At 38.1% G+C, this 17,518-nt stretch overlaps 1 pseudogene; it reads left to right on the forward strand.

Moving 5' to 3' along the window:
* LOC150009856 (eukaryotic translation initiation factor 2A-like) overlaps window positions 1-15,947 on the forward strand; it is a 63,265-nt pseudogene extending 47,318 nt beyond the window's left edge.
* The last annotated feature ends 1,571 nt before the right edge of the window (window positions 15,948-17,518 follow it).

The following is a 17,518-nucleotide window of genomic DNA, read 5'->3' on the forward strand; positions in this document are numbered from 1 at the left end:
CAATTCTGAGTAGCTTTGATGCTACAAAATCCCCTGGACCCAGCAACATTAATCCACATGAGGATCATTAGGGGCTTGGGAGCTCTGAGAAAGACAAGCCAAAGGTAAGTTCTTAGCAGTGGCTGCATTTTATAAGGGGAACCCTGTCCTCCGAGTTGAGAGAGGAGTTAGAAGCTAGCTCAGTAAACACAGGCCTTGTGCTGCCTGCTCTTGAGGAGGAAGGGAAAGAATATACACACCATGACTTTCTCAGCCATGTCCAGGCCTCATGTACTTATTTCATTTGGTATTTACTCAAGTCCTTTGCAGTTGAAGCTCATATTCCAATTAGGGCTTCTGAAAGCAAAACATCAAAAGCATTTGGCATTCATTCTCATTCCTCATGTGCTCCTCAGAGACCCACCCCCTGAAGTCAGGTACCAGTTATCCACATTGTCTATAAAGTGCTCAATACTTATACTAGGTCAAAGGATGCATATTGGCCCTAGCTTTAGAAACCTGCAGGATTCGACATCACATCCTGCCTGCATACATTCCCAACCAAACCATGTAGCTCTAAATAAAATCTCTGGGCAGGGCAACAGTATTTGTGTTTTAACTCTAAGTTTTCTTGAGGGCAGAAGGTGACTTTCTTCATTGTTCCCAGTGAAGTTGCTTTTCTTTTCTAGGCTAGATATTTCCAGCATCTTAATCATTTCTGGGACCATTCCCAAATTGTCTCTGGGTATCTAACTTTTTAATACTAAACATTCCTTGGACTCAGAAGTCTCTAACTTTTCATGGTTTGAAATATTTCAAGAATAAAATATAATAATAATAATAATAATAATAATAATAAATGTCTTTGAGGAATAAGTCAGGCATTAAAATAACTTCCTGTACAGTGCATTGTCTCCATGGGCTTGACACCTTGGTTCTGCTCTAGACATTTCACATACTGGGGAAAAGGCTAAAATGTTAATGCCTTGGGACCCTGCCAATTTACAGAAAGCACTTTTGCCTTCAAAAGCTTCTATGTTAATCACATGTGATTAAAACCAGGTCCTCACTGAGGGCATTCTTTCACAGTTGGGAACAAGTAAAGAAAAGCAGAGATGATTATCTGGCCAGCTCAGCAGAGATTTGCTCCTTTCTATAAAAATATACATGCTGACAAAACAACAGCTGTAGATTTACAATTTGTCTGATTTGATCACCCTTCAGCACAGGAAAACCTGGCTCATATACTCCATTTGAGGGGCTGCTATGGAAATTGTCATTGAGACGAGGCCTAGCCTGGGACCTGAACCAGAGATCAAGCCCAGATGACACCTTTAACATCACTTTCCAGTTCCACCTTGAATGCTCCAGCTGCCAAGCAGAAGCAGACCCTTATTCCCTGTGCTCCCACACCCCTTGGTTGACTCTCTGAAAGTACATTGTGGGGTCTGTTATGATTCACAATGATTCACACATTATGGACATGTGTGCATCTGTCCACCTCACCCAGTCATCCATGAGTTTATTGTATTTCAGTGGGAACCCATTAAGCCTTTCCTGAATTGCTAAAAGCTTCTTCCCAGAAAACCAGGAGAGGTTTTCTTTCTTTTAAAGAAACATGAAATGGGGAAAATGTGCATCTTCATTTCTATCTAAACACAGCGATACTAATCCAGGCTAGTGACAAGGCAATTAATTGTAAGGCAGAGCCAAAGACATCTCTTTTCATTGGTAGAGTTCAATTCAAGATATTCCAACTCATAGAGACAAGATGCCAGAGAGGTGAATAGATGCTCCTGACCAGCACTTTCAGCCATTCAGTAGCACCCACCTTCTTTCCAAGACAGGCCTTAGAAAAGAATATCTTCAAACTTATGAGAAATCAAAAAACGAGCATATTAAAGCAGAGAGATGCCATTCATATTCTACAAAGTTAAAGTTTTTAAAAATAATAACAATTTTGATAAGGCCAAGTTTTAATGGTTACTCTCATATACTTCTTTGTGTGGGGGGGGTGGGGGTGAGGGAATATATTGGTGCATATTTCATATTTTCCAAAAGTCAGAAAATATTCAAGGATGGTACTCAGAAGTATAAACAAAGATATATGCTTTAATATGCTCACTGAAGCTTTATCTTTAAATTAAGAAATTTAAAACAATGCCAGCTATACAACAAACGTGGTGATGTATGTATTATATTATAGTATATGCTAAGCTATGCAGCAGTAACAAGTAAATGTTGACATTTTAGTGGCCAAACACAACAAAGGTTTATTTCTCACTCAAAGTCTGATGTAAGTAGGGCATCTCTAGGCAACACTATCCTAAGCATTAACTCCCACATCTCTGCTGCTTCCACCTGCCCATCACTGATATGGGGAAAGGTAAGTGGTGTGCCAGGCACTGAAGTGGCATTCTCTATTACTTCTGCCCACATCCTACTATCCCTAACTTAAACTGTTTATCCCAATCAAACTGCAAAGGGGATATGAAACCACAGATTTCCCAAGCACTGAGGGACAAGAAATGATGTACAGAACCTGTGTTACGACTCTACCATAAATGGTAAGTGAAATATTGTATGTTCAGAAGAAAAAGCATCACGCAACCATTAAAAGTATGCTCTCATTGTTGAATGATATGAACATCTTCACAACATACAATGGTAAGCAAAACAGGGAAGTCACAACAAATAAATCCAGAGTACATTATCCTGAGAGCATGCACACATGTGTATGTATGTACATATGTATACACACTTAACAACTCATGTTAATAACTGAGTTATATTTATGTTGAAGTAATTTTTTTCTTTATTCTTTTCTAGCTTTTCCCTAACTTCTCTTCAATAAGCACACATCACTCTCAGAGCAAAAAATCACAGCTATTGATTAGTAGTATAATTAATACATATGCTAAATATAATAGTATAACAAGTAATAATAATAAAGTGGCTATGAAGCAATTAAAGCTGTGAGGACTTTTCAAAGTGCTCCTCCAGCCTTCTAAGAGTCACTGCTCAAATAAATTGTTACTGATGGAAATTAGTATATTAAGGGAGTAGATAATTTTCAGACTAAATTGATAATATGGATTTGGCAAAAGAATCAAGTTCAGAGATGGAGGATGTGGGCTATTTTCCACACCATAATGTATATATTGGCTCCTGGAAGAGGAAACTTTACATCTCAAAACCTAAGTGTTTTCTTCAGGGTTATCATGAATATACAAAACTGTTTCAGAAATGTGTCCTCAAGGTGTTCAGTGATAAAAGCATTGCTTACTTTTGGAACAAACTAGATTAAGTCAGGTTAAGGAGACTTTTTTACTGCAGAGTTTTTTGAGCTCAGAATACACTCGTGTGTCTCCCAAATATCCAAGTAACAGATATAATTACTTTCCCAGGAATAGTTGTTTTGTGAATATCTTATAGAACTACAGCTCAGACAAACACTATGAAAAATGCATATTTACTGAGATACTAAGATTGAAGGTATATGTACCTATAATATAGTAGCTTTTATAAGGATTTGCCATTTTTCCATTTGCATTTCCATTAAAGTAAGGATTTGTTCATTTTCCATCACTTCCATTTGTAGAATAAAAAGTCATGGAGAAGGAACTCAGTTTGAGCCTGTGCTGTGTCCATTCCATAATTCAGCCTTGCACATCTGGAGGATTACAGAGGAGGACTGTTGAAGACCGTCTGTATGCAGGACTGTGGAACTTCCTGAGATGGAACTCATCCTAGGGAAAAGACAGTAGAAATAGGCATTTCATGGTTCAGGGTTGTGCTCCAACAACATGGGATGAGGCAGTATGAGTACAAGTCATGAGCAACTGATTACAGCTATTCAACAAGAGACAGATCACAAACATCAGGAGAGATATGCAGGCTCTAGATAGACAGGAAAGGACAGATACCACACAATAGTCCAGAAATGCATGAATCAAACCCTGTGTCTCCCAGAACTATAGGGAAGGAGATGGAGGGGACTAGAGAGCATCTACAAAGTGTGAGGCACCAGAACTTTTTCATCACCTGTATACAGAAGTAAGGGAGGGAGATGATTAAATGAGAAAAAAATTTTCCCCATCTTTGATGACTTTTTCTTCCTTCAATTACACTGGAGAATAATTTTTAACGTAATTCCTGTTGAGTTTGATTTTTCAGCTTTTTTAGACTTAAAAAGACACGCTGATTTCAAAACGTCAGTTAATTTTCTTCTATCACGTCAAGTTTTTCTCTACAGCTTATCTTAATGAGACCACTCTAGGTAGGCTGCATTGAGCTTGGATCAAGGGATCCTGTTGGCTGAGAGCAAACCTCCCTTAGTTGGAAGGGGTTAGGTATGACCTTGGAGACCAGCGACAGGTTCATACTTCTTTAGGCTATTCAATTACACATGAGACAGTATGGAGAGAGGTTGTGTGCCACTCTGTATAGTGAATTGTATTCCAAAGTGTAGTCTGAGTACTTGTCTGTATACAAGGAGTTAGCAGAATTTACTTTTTTATTTACATACATACTTATTTTGTTTTCTTCAGATCATGTCTGCCTCTGCTATTTCTCATTGTAAGTGCCTAAATAACCCTTATTTGTTTTACCTGTGGCAGTTTCACCTTTCCCAGTCAAAGGACAAACACCAGCACATTTGTCAGGCAAGCCTATTTTGCATATTTTAAAGTAAAACTTGGAAACCAAGATAAGTCTTGGGCCCCTTACAAGGTGTGCAAGCAGTGTTTCGAGAGTTTATGGATGTGGATGAAGGGAACACGTGATAAATTGCCATTTGGTATACCTATGGTTTGGCAAGAGCCCAGAGATCATTCAAGTGACTGTTCCTTTTGTATAATAAAACTGTCAGGCTATAACAATAAAAATCATTGTAAAATGGAGTATCCTAGTCTACCATCAGCTAAATTCCCAGTGCCTCATTCAGCTGAAATCCCAGTGCCAGTTTTCATTGAACTACCCTCTTTTGAAAAACAGGAGTATGGTGAAGAACTAAGTGACAGCAACGATGAAGATTTTGAAATTAAAGATGACTCAGTTTGTAAGGGATTTGATCAGCATGAGTTGAATGATTTGGCATGAGATTTAGGACTATCCAAAAAGGCTTCAGAATGCCTAGCATCAACAATGCATGAGAAAAACTTGTTTGAAAAAGAAGCAAAGGCATCCTACTTCCGATCAAGAGAAAGTGCATTTCTGCAGTACTTTCAAAGTGACGGTGGCTTTGTTTATTGCTATAACATACATGGTTTAATGGAGGAATTTGAAATTCTAATCTAGAATGCAACTGAATGGTGACTGTTAATCAATAGCTCAAGGCAGAGATTGAAGTGTCTCCTTCTCCACAATGGCAATTTATTTGGTGCAGTCCCAATTAGCCATTCAGTTTGTTTTCATGAAGAACATGAAGATATAAAGAGAGTCATTGATCTACTGTTTTTGGTTTTTTTTTGGTTTTTCAATTACAGTTGTTCCATTTTTTCCCCAATGTTCCCCGCCACCCAGCCCACCCCTTCTCCCACAATCATATCCCTCCCCATTGTCCATGTCCATGAGTCATTTATACACATTCCTTGACTAAACCCTTCCCTTACTTATGCCCCTTCTCTCCCTCCCCCTTCCCCATTATTGACTGCTATTCTGCTCTTTGTCCTATTTAGTTCATTTGTTCACGTTGTTCTTTAGTTTCCTGTATTAGGTGATATTATATGGTATTTTTCTTTCTTTGCCTGGCTTATTTCACTAAGCATAATTCTCTCTAGTTCCATCCATGTTGTCGCAAATGGCAGGAGATCCTTCTTTCTTTCTGCTACATAGTATTCCATTGTGTAAATGTACCACAGTTTTTTGAACCACTCATCTACAGATGGGCACTTAGGCTGTTTCCAGCACTTAGCTATTGTAAACAGGGCTGCTATGAACATTGGGGTTCATAAATTCGTTTGAATTAGGGTTTTAGGATTTTTCGGGTATAATCCTAGCAGTGGAATCGCTGGTTCAAAAGGCAGTTCCATTTTTAGTTTTTTGAGGTAATTCCATACTGTTTTCCATAGTGGCTGCACCAGTCTGCATTCCCACCAACAGTGCAGTAGGGTTCCCGTTTCTCCGCATCCTCGCCGGCACTTGTTTGTTGATTTGTTGATGATGGCCATTCTGACAGGTGTAAAGTGGTATCTCATTGTAGTTTTTATTTGCATCTCTCTGATGGCTAGTGATGTTGAGCTTTTTTTCATGTGTCTATGGACATTCCGTATATCCTCTTTGGAGAAATGTTTGTTCAGTTCCTTTGCCCATTTTTTAATTGGGTTATTTGTTTTCTTGATGCTGTGTCATATAAGCTCTTTATATATTTTGGAGATCAGTCCCATGTTTGACATACCATTGGCAAATATGTTTTCCCATATGGTTGGTTTCCTTTTCATCCTGCTGATGTTTTCTTTTGCTGAGCAGAAACTCTTTAGTTTGATGTAGTTCCATTTATTTATTTTTTCCTTTATTTCCCTTGCCTTAGGAGATGTACCTGTGAAAATATTGTTATGTGGAATATCTGAAATTTTCCTGCCTATGTTTTCCTCTAGGACTTTTATGGTGTCAAGGCTTACATTTAAGTCTTTGATCCATCTTGAGTTTATTCTCCTGTGTGGTGTAAGTTGGTGGTCTAGTTTCATTTTTTTGCACGTCCCTGTCGAGTTCTCCCAGCACCATTTGTTGAAGAGACTCTTCTCACTCCATTTTATGTTCCTTCCCCCTTTATGAAATATTAGTTGACCATAGAGGCCTGGGTTTATTTCTGGACTCTCTATTCCGTTCCATTGATCTATATGTCTGTTCTTATGCCAGTAGCAGACTGTTTTGATCACAGTTGCTTTGTAGTATTGTTTGATATCTGGTATTGTGATTCCTCCTGCTGTGTTCTTCTGTTTCAAGATTGCTTTGGCTATTCAGGGTCTTTTTTGGTTCCATATAAATTTTTGGAGTATTTGTTCTAGGTGTGTGAAATATGTCATTGGTATTTTAATAGGGATTGCATTGAATCTGTCAGTTGCTTTGGGTAGTATGGCCATTTTGATGATGTTGACTCTCCCCATCCAAGAACATGGGATTTGCTTCCATTTATTTGTATCTTCCTTAATTTCATTCCTTCAATGTTACATAATTTTCAGAGTATAGGTCTTTTATCTCTTTGGTTAAGTTTACTCCTAGGTACTTTATTTTTCTTCTTGTTATAGTAAATGGTATTTTCTTTTTTGTTTCTGTCTCTGATATTTTATTGTTGGTATACAGAAATGCCTTAGATTTCTGTATATTTATTTTGTACCCTGTTATTTTGCCAACTTCGCTTATTATATTGTGTAGTTTTTTAGTGGAGTTTATAGGGTTTTCTGTGTATACTATCATGTCATCTGCTTATAATGATAGTTTTGTTTCTTCTTTCCCAATTTGGATGCCTTTTATTTCTTTGTTTTGTCTGATTGCTGTGGCTAGGACTTCCAACACTATGTTGAATAGGAGTGGAGAGAGTGGACATCCTTGTCTTGTTCCTGATTTCAAGGGGAATGTTTTCAGTTTTTGTCTGTTGAGTATGATGTTGGCTCCCAGTTTCTCATATATAGACTTAATTATGTTCAGGTATGCTCCCTCTATTCCCATTTTGCTGAGTGTTTTCATCATAAATGGGTGTTGTACTTTATCAAATGCTTTCTCTGCATCTGTTGATATGCTCATGTGATTTTTGTCTTTCAGTCTGTTTAGGTGATATATTACATTTATTGATTTGCGAATATTAAACCATCCTTGCATCCCTGCAATGAAGCCCACTTGATTGTGGTATATGATCTTTTTGATGTATTGCTGGATCCTGTTTGCCAATATTTTATTGAGGATTTTAGCATCTATGTTCATCAGTGATATTGGCCTGTAGTTTTCTTTCTTTGTTGTGTCTTGACCTGGTTTCGGAATTAGGGTAATACTGGCTTCATAGAAAGAGTTTGGGATTTTTCCCTCCTCTTGGATTTTTGAAAATAGTTTGAGGAGGGTAGGAGTTAGTTCTTCGCTAAATGTTTTCTAAAATTTTCTGTGAAGCCATCCAGTTCTGGGCTTTTGTGTGCAGGGAGATTTTTGATTACTGTTTTAATTTCCTTCTTTGTTTTTGGTCTGTTGAGACTTTCTACTTCTTCTTGATTAGGTTTGGAAGGTTATATGTTTCTAGAAATTTGTCTGTATCTTCTAGGTTGTCAAATTTCTTGCCATACAATTGTTTGTAGTAAATTCTTACTATCATTTGTATTTCTGTGGTATCAGTCGTGATTTCTCATCTTTCCTTTCTGATTTTGTTTATTTGGGTCTTCTCTCTTTTTTTCTTGATTAGACTGGCTTGTCAATTTTGTTTATTTTTTTCAAAAAACCAGCTCCTATTTTTGTTGATGTTTTGAATTGTCTCTTTAGTCACTATGTCAATTAATTTTGTTCTGATCTTGATGATTTCCTTCCTTCTCCTTGCCCTGGGCTTTGTTCGTTGTTGTTGTTCTAGTTCTTTTAGCTGTAGGTTTAGATTTTTTATTTGAGATTCTTCTATCCTTTTTAGGTAGGCCTGTATTGCTATGAACTTTCCTCTTAGGACTGCTTTTGCTGTGTCCCATAGGTTTTGGGCTGTTGTGTGTTCATTATCATTAGTTTCCAGAAATTTTTTGTTTTCTTCTTTGATGTCATTATTAACCCATTCATTATTTAATAGCATGTTATTCATTCTCCATGTTTTCGATGTCTTTGATTTTTTTCTCTGAGGTTGATTTTTAGTTTCAAGGCATTGTGGTCTGAAAAGATGCTTGATATAATTTCGATTTTCTTGAATTTGTTGAGCTTGTTTTGTGTCCTATCATGTGGTCTATCTTTGAAAATGTCCCATGTGCCTTTGAAAAGAATGTATATTTTGCTTCTTTGGGGTGAAAAGTTCTATATATATCAGTTAAGTCCATGTGGTTTAGTGTGTTGTTCAATGCCTGTGTATCCTTGGTGTTTCTTTGCTTCAAAGATCTATCTATTGTTGATAATGGAGTGTTAAAGTCCCCAATATGAGTGTGTTGCTGTTGATATTCTTCTTGTGGTCTTCTAGCATTTTCTTTATGTATTTGGCTGCTCCTATGTTGAGTGCATATATGTTTATCAGTGTTGTATCTTTTTGTAGATTGTTCCGTTAAGTATTATGAAATGTCCTTCTTTGTCTCTTTTTATTGCCCTTGTTTTTAAATTTGTTTTGTCTGATACGAGTACTACTACCCCAGCTTATTTTTCATGTCCATTTGCTTGGAATACTTTCTTATATCCCTTTACTTTCAGTCTGTGTAAAACTTTTGTTTTGAGGTGTGTTTCTTGTAGACAGCAAATATGTGGGTCCTGTTTTCTTATCCATTCCATTACACTATGTCTTTTAATTGGAGCATTTAATCCATTTACATTTAAGGTTATTAATGAGATGTATTTATTCATTTCCCTTTGTACCTCTGTTCCTCTCCTCTTTTTTTTCTTCTTTTTCTTAAAACATTCCGTTTAGCATCTCTTGCAATACTGGTTTGGTGGAGATGTATTCTTTTAGTCTTCTTTGGTCTGGGAAACTCCTTATTTCACCTTCCATTTTGAGTGAGAGCCTTTCTGGGTAGAGTATTCTTGGTTGTAGGCCTTTGTTTTTCATTGCTTGGAATATTTTTGACCATTCCCTTCTGGCTTGTAGTGTTTCTGCTGAGAAATCTGCTGATAGCCTTATTGGAGCTCCCTTGTATATTATTAGTTGTTTCTCTCTTGCTGCTTTTAGGATTCTCTCTTTGTCTTTGAATGTTGCCATTTTAATCATGATGTGCATTGGAGTGGGTCTTTTGGGGTTCCTCTGCATTGGGACTTTGTGCTTCTTGAACTTGCATAACTTTTTCTCTCATCAGGTTGCTAAAATTTTCTGTCAATACTTCTCCTATCAGCTTTTCTATTCCATGCTCCTTTTCTTCTCCCTCTCTCATTTTGATGATCTTGATATTATTTCTTCTCATGCTTTCCTGTAATTCCCTTACATCTTGTTCATATTTTTTCAATCCTTTTTCATTGTGTTGTATTGTCTTGGAATTTTTTTCTACATTGTTCTGTAACTCACTGATCCAATCCTCTGCTTATTTTAGTCTGCTTTTGATTGATTCTACTGTGTTTTTCAGTTCAGGGATTGTATTCTTCATTTCTTCCTGGTTCTTGTTAATATTTTGTATGTCTTTTTTTATGCTGGTGTAGTTCTCCGTAAGTTCCCTGTAATTTTCTTGGAACTCTTGGTAACTTCCTTGGAGGCTGTCGTAGTTGTTTTTGAGGTTGTCAAGTATATTGAGCTTTTCACCACCATTGTTTTGAATTTCATGTCTGACATTTGGGCTATGTGTATTCCATCTACCTCTCTTTCTGGGGATTCCTTTTTCTTTTCATCGAGAGGTTGTTTCTGCCTCTTACTATGTTGTATTCTTCTTGTTTGTTTTTGTTTTTTTGGTGTGTCTGCTTTGCCTTCCCACCTTTGTGGTATGAGATTCTTTATAGGAGATCTGGGGGTTTCAGTGGTGCAGTCTCTTTGATCTCCTGAGCCTGATGTTCTTGGGATACTCTTTATGTCATTTGTTTATGCTGTCTGTTTATATTTCAGATGCTCTTTAGTGGGATCTTCCCTCTGGCTAGTTGATTGAGAGTCACTCTGTCCACTTTGTCTTGAGTTCTTTTGTGGAGATGCTGTCAAAGACATAAACACACAGCCCAGGCAGGAGACCCACACCCTCAAAAATATCCCCCACCCTCTATCCTGCTATCGTCAGCCAATGAGCAAGTATTAATAAAAATGTAGAGAGATTGGGGCTTTTATACTATAGGAAGAATAGATAAGAGTTATTTTTTAAGAGGAAAAATATGATTTTTGAGAAAGAGGATGATAGATTAATAATGGTAGAAAGTAGTGTCAAAACTCTGCAAGGTAGGAGGTAATATTTACATTATATGTTAATAATAATAAAAGGAAAAGAGGGAAGAATGCAGAATATAGAAGAAAGTGAAATTGTATAGTACTAGATTCATATAGTAGTTATATTCTATTTATTTAGTGTGAAAGGGAGGCTAAACTAGACAGACAAACAAATAAAAATTAAAGAGGAAGGATGAGAAGGAGAGATTGTATGAAAGAAATTAAAGAGATAGTTTTTAAAAAAATTTTAAAAGTTACAATTAAAATTAAAAATAAGAAATTTAAAAAAATTAAAATAAAATACAAATAAAAAAACTAAACTAGAAATAAAAATTTTAAAAAATACAAAAGGAAAGTTTTTACTCAGTTCACCCTTTGTGTGTCATCCTCTTTTTCTTGATCCACAGCTGGTCTAATGAGGTGGGCCATAGGTTTCTGATACTTGCAGCAGCAGTGTGCGCCTGCGATGGCTGGTGCGTTCGTTTGGCACCTGTTGGAGCCAGCTGGGTGTGCATGTGCACACGCAAGCTGGCCTACACACTAACCTCAGGCCTGTTGAGCTGCACCCTGGGAGTTGGTCTCTCCTCCCTTGGGGCAGGGCCCCGGACACTTGTGCATGGTGGAAGTGAGTGTCTGTGAGTCATCGCCATCCGCTGTTACTGCACCTCAGCTGCCCACCATTCCCGCACCCGCCTGGGCAGGCACGAGGAGAGCCTGCCCGAGTGGTCTGCACTCCGGCCTGGCGCCCACTGGGGCTGGCCAGGGTTGTCTGCGCATGGTCTTCTGAGGGTGCAGCGAGCCCTCCCTGTGCCCATTGGGGCACTGATCTTATGTCTGTTGGGGTGTGTCCGAGGGGCAACTGGACATGTGGCCCTGCACACCTAGGCCAGTGAATGAGGGCACTTCCCTGTGCGCACCCGTGCGACCCAAGGGGAGGGTTGGGGAGTGGGCAAGTGCACTTCGCCTGCGCTCCTGAAGAATGTCCTTTCCTCCCCTCTCTGCAGTACACAAGAGAAAAATATAAAGGTAAATCACATTCTCACATGCACAGCAGTACACTGTTTCTTGTCTTTCAGTGCCAGATGCCGCCTGGCCCACTCCTGGCTCTGCCAGTGGGCAGAGATCTGCTCTTCTCCCGATTCCTCTCTGGGAAAGCCTGTGGTCGCTAAAAAGTCTGTGTACTTCCAGTCGCAGCTTGGGGAGCCAACTCAGTCAGAAATCCCATCTCATCCCTCTTTCCTCTGCTATCCTTACCAAACAGGTCGTTCCCAGATGGTTTTCTCTAATCCAGCAGTGCCAAGGCTCAACTCCTGCCAGTGTCCAGCTGCTAACTGAGATGTTCTGTCTGCAACTAGTCCAAACTACAGATGAGTCTCAGGAGCCAGAAAGTGTAGCCTCCCCTCACTCTTCTGCCATCTTCTCTCTCCATCCTTTTTCTTTCTGCTGCATAGTATTTCATTGTGTAAATGTACCACAGTTTTTGGGTCCACTTATCAACTGATGGGCACTTAGGTTGTTTCTAGCACTTGTCTATTGAAAATAGTGCTGCTAAGAACATAAGGGTGCATAGGTTCTTTTGAATTGGTGTTTCAGGATTCTTTAGGTATAATACTAGCAATGGAATTGCTGGAAAACAGTATGGAATTTTCTCAAATCTAAAAATGTAACTGCCTTTTGACCCAGAAGTATGCATTTATTAATGCATTCATCTATATTTCATTCAATAACTATTTACTGAGCACATTGGGCAAGGAGGTCTAGTGTAGGGACTAAAGTTAATTCATTTAACAGATATATATTGAGAACCTATTGTGTCCCAGGCTCTTTGCTATACAGGCTGGGAATCAGTGTTTATGATGACCATCAAGCTCCCTTCCCTCACAGAGCCCAAATTTTGCTAAGAAAGACAACCAATTGACAAATGAATGCAGAACTAAGCAAGATTATGTCCAAGAGGGAAGTAACAGGGTAATGGGAACACATGACCTGGGAGAAGCTATTCTGGAAAGGATATTTCCACTAAAATCTGAAGGTTAAGAAAGAAATCACAAAAGAACCAGGATGCATTTCAAGTATATGTGGGGAGCTCAGGGTTGGGAAAGGCCACTGTGAGTTCACAGCACTTAAGGGAGGCTGGTGGGCATAAGGGGCAAAGGGAAGTGATGCTTATCATGAAGATGGAAAGCAAGGGAGTTACAGGTGTATGGGATCTCCTGTAAATATGTTGGGCAGTGTCCTAGAGCTTTAAGCGACCTAGAGGTGGGATAAGGTTCATGTTGGCAAGGTCATTCTGCTATTGTGCTGGAATGATTAAAAGAGAGAAAGCAGAGAGAGCAGGTTGGAGTCTATTGTCGAAAAGTGGAGAGAAAGTGGTGCTCTTATAGAGAGGGTGGCAGTTAAAGTGGAGACAAGTGGAGGAGTACAAGGTTTATTTGGATTTTCTCTAGATTCTTTCTGAAAAGGGAGTGAAAGAAAAGAATCAAGTCAAAAATCTCAGGTCTTTGCATTGAACAAATAATGGATGTTAGTGGTCATTTCTGAAATGAGAATGCCAAAGGAAGACTTGAACTTGGGGGGTCGGGGAAGGAGGGACATCAGTTCCTGCCCTGCAGGATCTGGAAAGTAAGTTATGGTGACAAGCGTCTTCCTGGGTGAGTATGGAGGCGGTGTGAGAGGCAGTGTGAGCTCTACTGAAGAGGGGTTGTTGTTCACTGGTGCACACAGCTTAAACTTCTTAACTCCTATTCCCACTAAAGACAGTGCTACTTTTTGAAGCCATTTATCAGTAAAGCAGTGACAGAACATCAGATGGGGCTCCGAGATCCTGCTGCTCAGATGTTCATCCTGGGCTTATAAGTATGGCCAAAGAGAAACTGGAGGAGCATTGTCTGTACTCCTTAATGTATTTTCCCTTAGTTTTCAGCAGTGGGGAAAGAATGAACACACTGAACTCCAAGTTACATAACAGGCTCAGCAGCAGTAGAGTGATTTATGACACTAAGGGGCATTAAAAACAAAAGTAATTGTTTTCCAAGAGAATATTTCAGGGTAGTGGTGTTTCCAAGATCCCACAGTCAGTGTATGAACCTATCTGAGAGTCAAAAGGCTGATCTATAGTGAATGAACTACCATATTTCACACAAAACACAGTGTTTCCAAAAGAATCTTGAGGAAATTGCAAAATCTATATCTTTAGTAAGTGTGGGGCCTTGTTTGATGAGGCAAGGAAAAAAATAATAAATATTATCAATGTCACTAATATAGGATTACTACACTAATTTGACCTCCAAAGGCAGTTTGACTTGAGTCATAAGAAAAAATAAACAAAGAACAACAACAAAAAAAAAGAAAAAGAAAAAAAACACCACATCCTGGCTATAGAGAAGCCTTAAGCCTCAGATTCCCTCACACATGTGTTGTGGGGAGCCTCCACCTGCTGCTCTCTGATGTGAACACTGGGACATACATACAAACTTTCCCAGAAAAAAAATGCAAAATTGGTATCTCTCCTGGTCAGATAATGAAATAATTTGTGCTTGAAATATTAGCAATTTTAAATTCTTTAAAGATAATTATAATAAAGTTGCAAGTAATTTGCATTTCCAAAAAATTAATTATTGTATATTATCACTTGGACAACAGTGAACTCTCTATGCTCCAGGGTGTACTATCATTTGCTTGGTTTTATCTGTACCCCAGCTTTAGTAGACCTCATGCAGCTTTAGGCAACAACCATTCCTCTAAGGTTGATAGGGTTATGATGCTATGGAATGAAAAATCTACTGCTATGTTGTAATATCTGGAAGAGATTTGACAGACAGGAACTTTCTTCTAGAGGGAATAAATGATGCATTAGCTAGCAACAAATAGAGAAAGTAATGTAATCCATTTAATTACCAAAACACAGCTCTACTTATGATGGAATTTGGAATCTAGTTCTACTGAGTCATGCTATTTATGGTTTTATTCCTGTCAATGCAACAGTTTCAACTTGAAATGTGATCCTGTGTTTAACTTTGGAACCAGTGCTCTATATACAGTTTATTTAATCCTCATGGCCATACATTAATGCTAGCTGAATTTAGAAATCTGCCATGCAAATGCAATTATGGAATGTTAAAAAATACACATATTTCTAAACTAGTGGCCTCGGATCCTATAGGTTTTATTTGGTGCCCAGATGAGGCACACATTTTAACTACCACTCATGTTCCCAGGTTGCATGTTAATAATTAGTACAAGCTTTGGCATTATGCCAGCCCCATCTCAGCAACCATTTTTGGATGGACTATTTTCAGAAAAAAACAATAACTTACTAAGCAGTGCCAAGTTAAATACCTGAAGAGGGGCCTAAATTTGAAATGGTTAATAGATTCTCCTCAGCTGTAAGAAATAAACCAGTAACCAATTTCAAGCTGTCTGAGAAGAAACCACCCCAGAATAAGAAATCACAAGCAGGAAATGATAAGTCATTATCAAAAGCAGCCCTTAAAATTCAAAGGAAATTTGAGGATAAGAAAGCTGGAAAGCAGAAAGCAAACAGTGACAAGAACCATGATTTGGCACCACTCCTGCCCCACAGAGCACACCACAAAATACTATGTCTTCATTAATATCTGGAGACACCAAGACTCTGAGATCAAGAACCTAAAGAAGACTTGAAAGCAATTAAACCTTGAAAAACCAAACATCAACTGAGACTGCTAAAAAAGAAAGAAGAAAGAAAGAAAGAAAGAAAGAAGAAAGAAAGAAAAAGAAAGAGAAAGAAAGAAAGAAAGAAAGAAAGAAAGAAAGAAAGAAAGAAAGAAAGAAAAGAAAGAAAGAAAAAATTGGAGAAAATTTAAAAGATACCATTCTCTTTCAGGAAGTGGAAGATTTGGAATTAATTCCTTTAAAGATCCACAGAAAGCAAGTTGTTAATTTAAATCAGTGGAAACACATCTTCTGTGTTAAATTCTGTTCTGAAGAACTCTGAACGTCATCTGTACATCACATATCCACACTTACTTCTCATCTGTAACTTGCCGTTTACCCAAGCTTTGGCATATATGTGAATTAATTAGTAATGTCCATTAAACTGACTTTCCCTACCGTTCAATATGTGTTATAGAAAAGAGATGTGAAACTGATAACTAAGCTCAACAGACTTAAAATTGAATATTATTCTTATCAGTATTATTTATTGTCCATATAAATAAATAAATGCATTTTTAATTAAAACAAATAAATGTAACCCATTAGATTGGTTAAAAAATGTCAGTGTAAAACAAGCAAACTGAACAACAGTTTGTTTCTGTGACTTTAAAATGAGTATTAATTTCTTTCTCTTGAATTTGTACTAATTCAAAAGCTCAATGGAAACTCAAGACAGTAATTTTGTGCAAAACTTCTTTCAGGAGTCTTTAAAGTTTCCATTATTTTATTTTTAAACCGAGACTTAGGCTGTTCTCTTTCCAGTGAGGAACCCCAGAAACAGTATAAATATGTGCTTGGGTGTCATTTATCTTTACAAAAACAAAGAACTCTTTGGTGGCCCGGGATGGCCAGAGATGGAGCTGGACACAGATTCTTGTGTGCTGAGCCTCTCATTTATTTCTGAATATGTATTTTGTATGTCCCACAAGGCATAAAACAGTCAAATACGATAAAACATCTCATTTTGAGTCTGTCAGGAAGGACATTAATAATACATGTGAAAGTTTCTAGCAGGTAACAGAGTTTTAGAAAAAAATAATGTAATTAAAGTAGTAGAATGTGGAGAAGGGAATATAATGTGGCAAGAAATAGTCATGGGGATATAAAATACAGCACAGGAAATGCAGTCAATAATATTGTAATAGCTGTGTATGGTGCCAGTTGGAAATATCAGGGGAAACACTTTGTAAAGTATATGATTGTCTAATTACTATGCTGTATATCCAAAACTAGTACAAGATAATATTTTTAAAGATATAAAAATAAAAATATATAAAAATGTAAATATATATATATACACACACACAAAATAAAGGGTCCCAGAGAAACTACTTTGAGAAACTGAGGAGAGGTGGCTCCATCAAGCTCCTGACTGGTGAGGGAATTGTTGGCAGTTTAGACAGATCTTCTGGGCAGAAGTAGGTGTTTGTGAAGCATCCAGAGGAAGTAAAGAATGGCTGAAATTTGTGGGCAGGGCATCATTAGCCCTGAGAGTGGTTTTTCTGTTTTCAGTTTTTATCTGGAATGCAAATTTGAGTTGTTTGCACTGCTGCAGGACAGAGGTTTCTCTTTAAATTTTATGTAGCTGAGTGTAGGTATGAGCACTATCGATGGTCTACCTGTTCTGGAGTACTACGTTCATCCCCTTTGTGGTGGCAGGGTGCTGTCCTCAAACTTCATATTGTGGCAGGCAGACCAGGGAGTGATCCTGCTGCCGTGTTCTTTAATGCTGCGTTGATGGTGACTGGAACAAGAAAACCATGCATGCTAATGTCCCAGGACACTTTCAGATAGAGGTCATTGAGAAATAAATGGTACTTAGGGCAACAGCTAAAGAGGTGGGACTCTCTT

This window comes from Furipterus horrens, unplaced genomic scaffold (genome assembly GCF_987537825.1).
Source record: "Furipterus horrens unplaced genomic scaffold, mFurHor1.1.pri manual_scaffold_5, whole genome shotgun sequence".
In the NCBI taxonomy this organism is placed as follows: Eukaryota; Metazoa; Chordata; class Mammalia; order Chiroptera; family Furipteridae; genus Furipterus; species Furipterus horrens.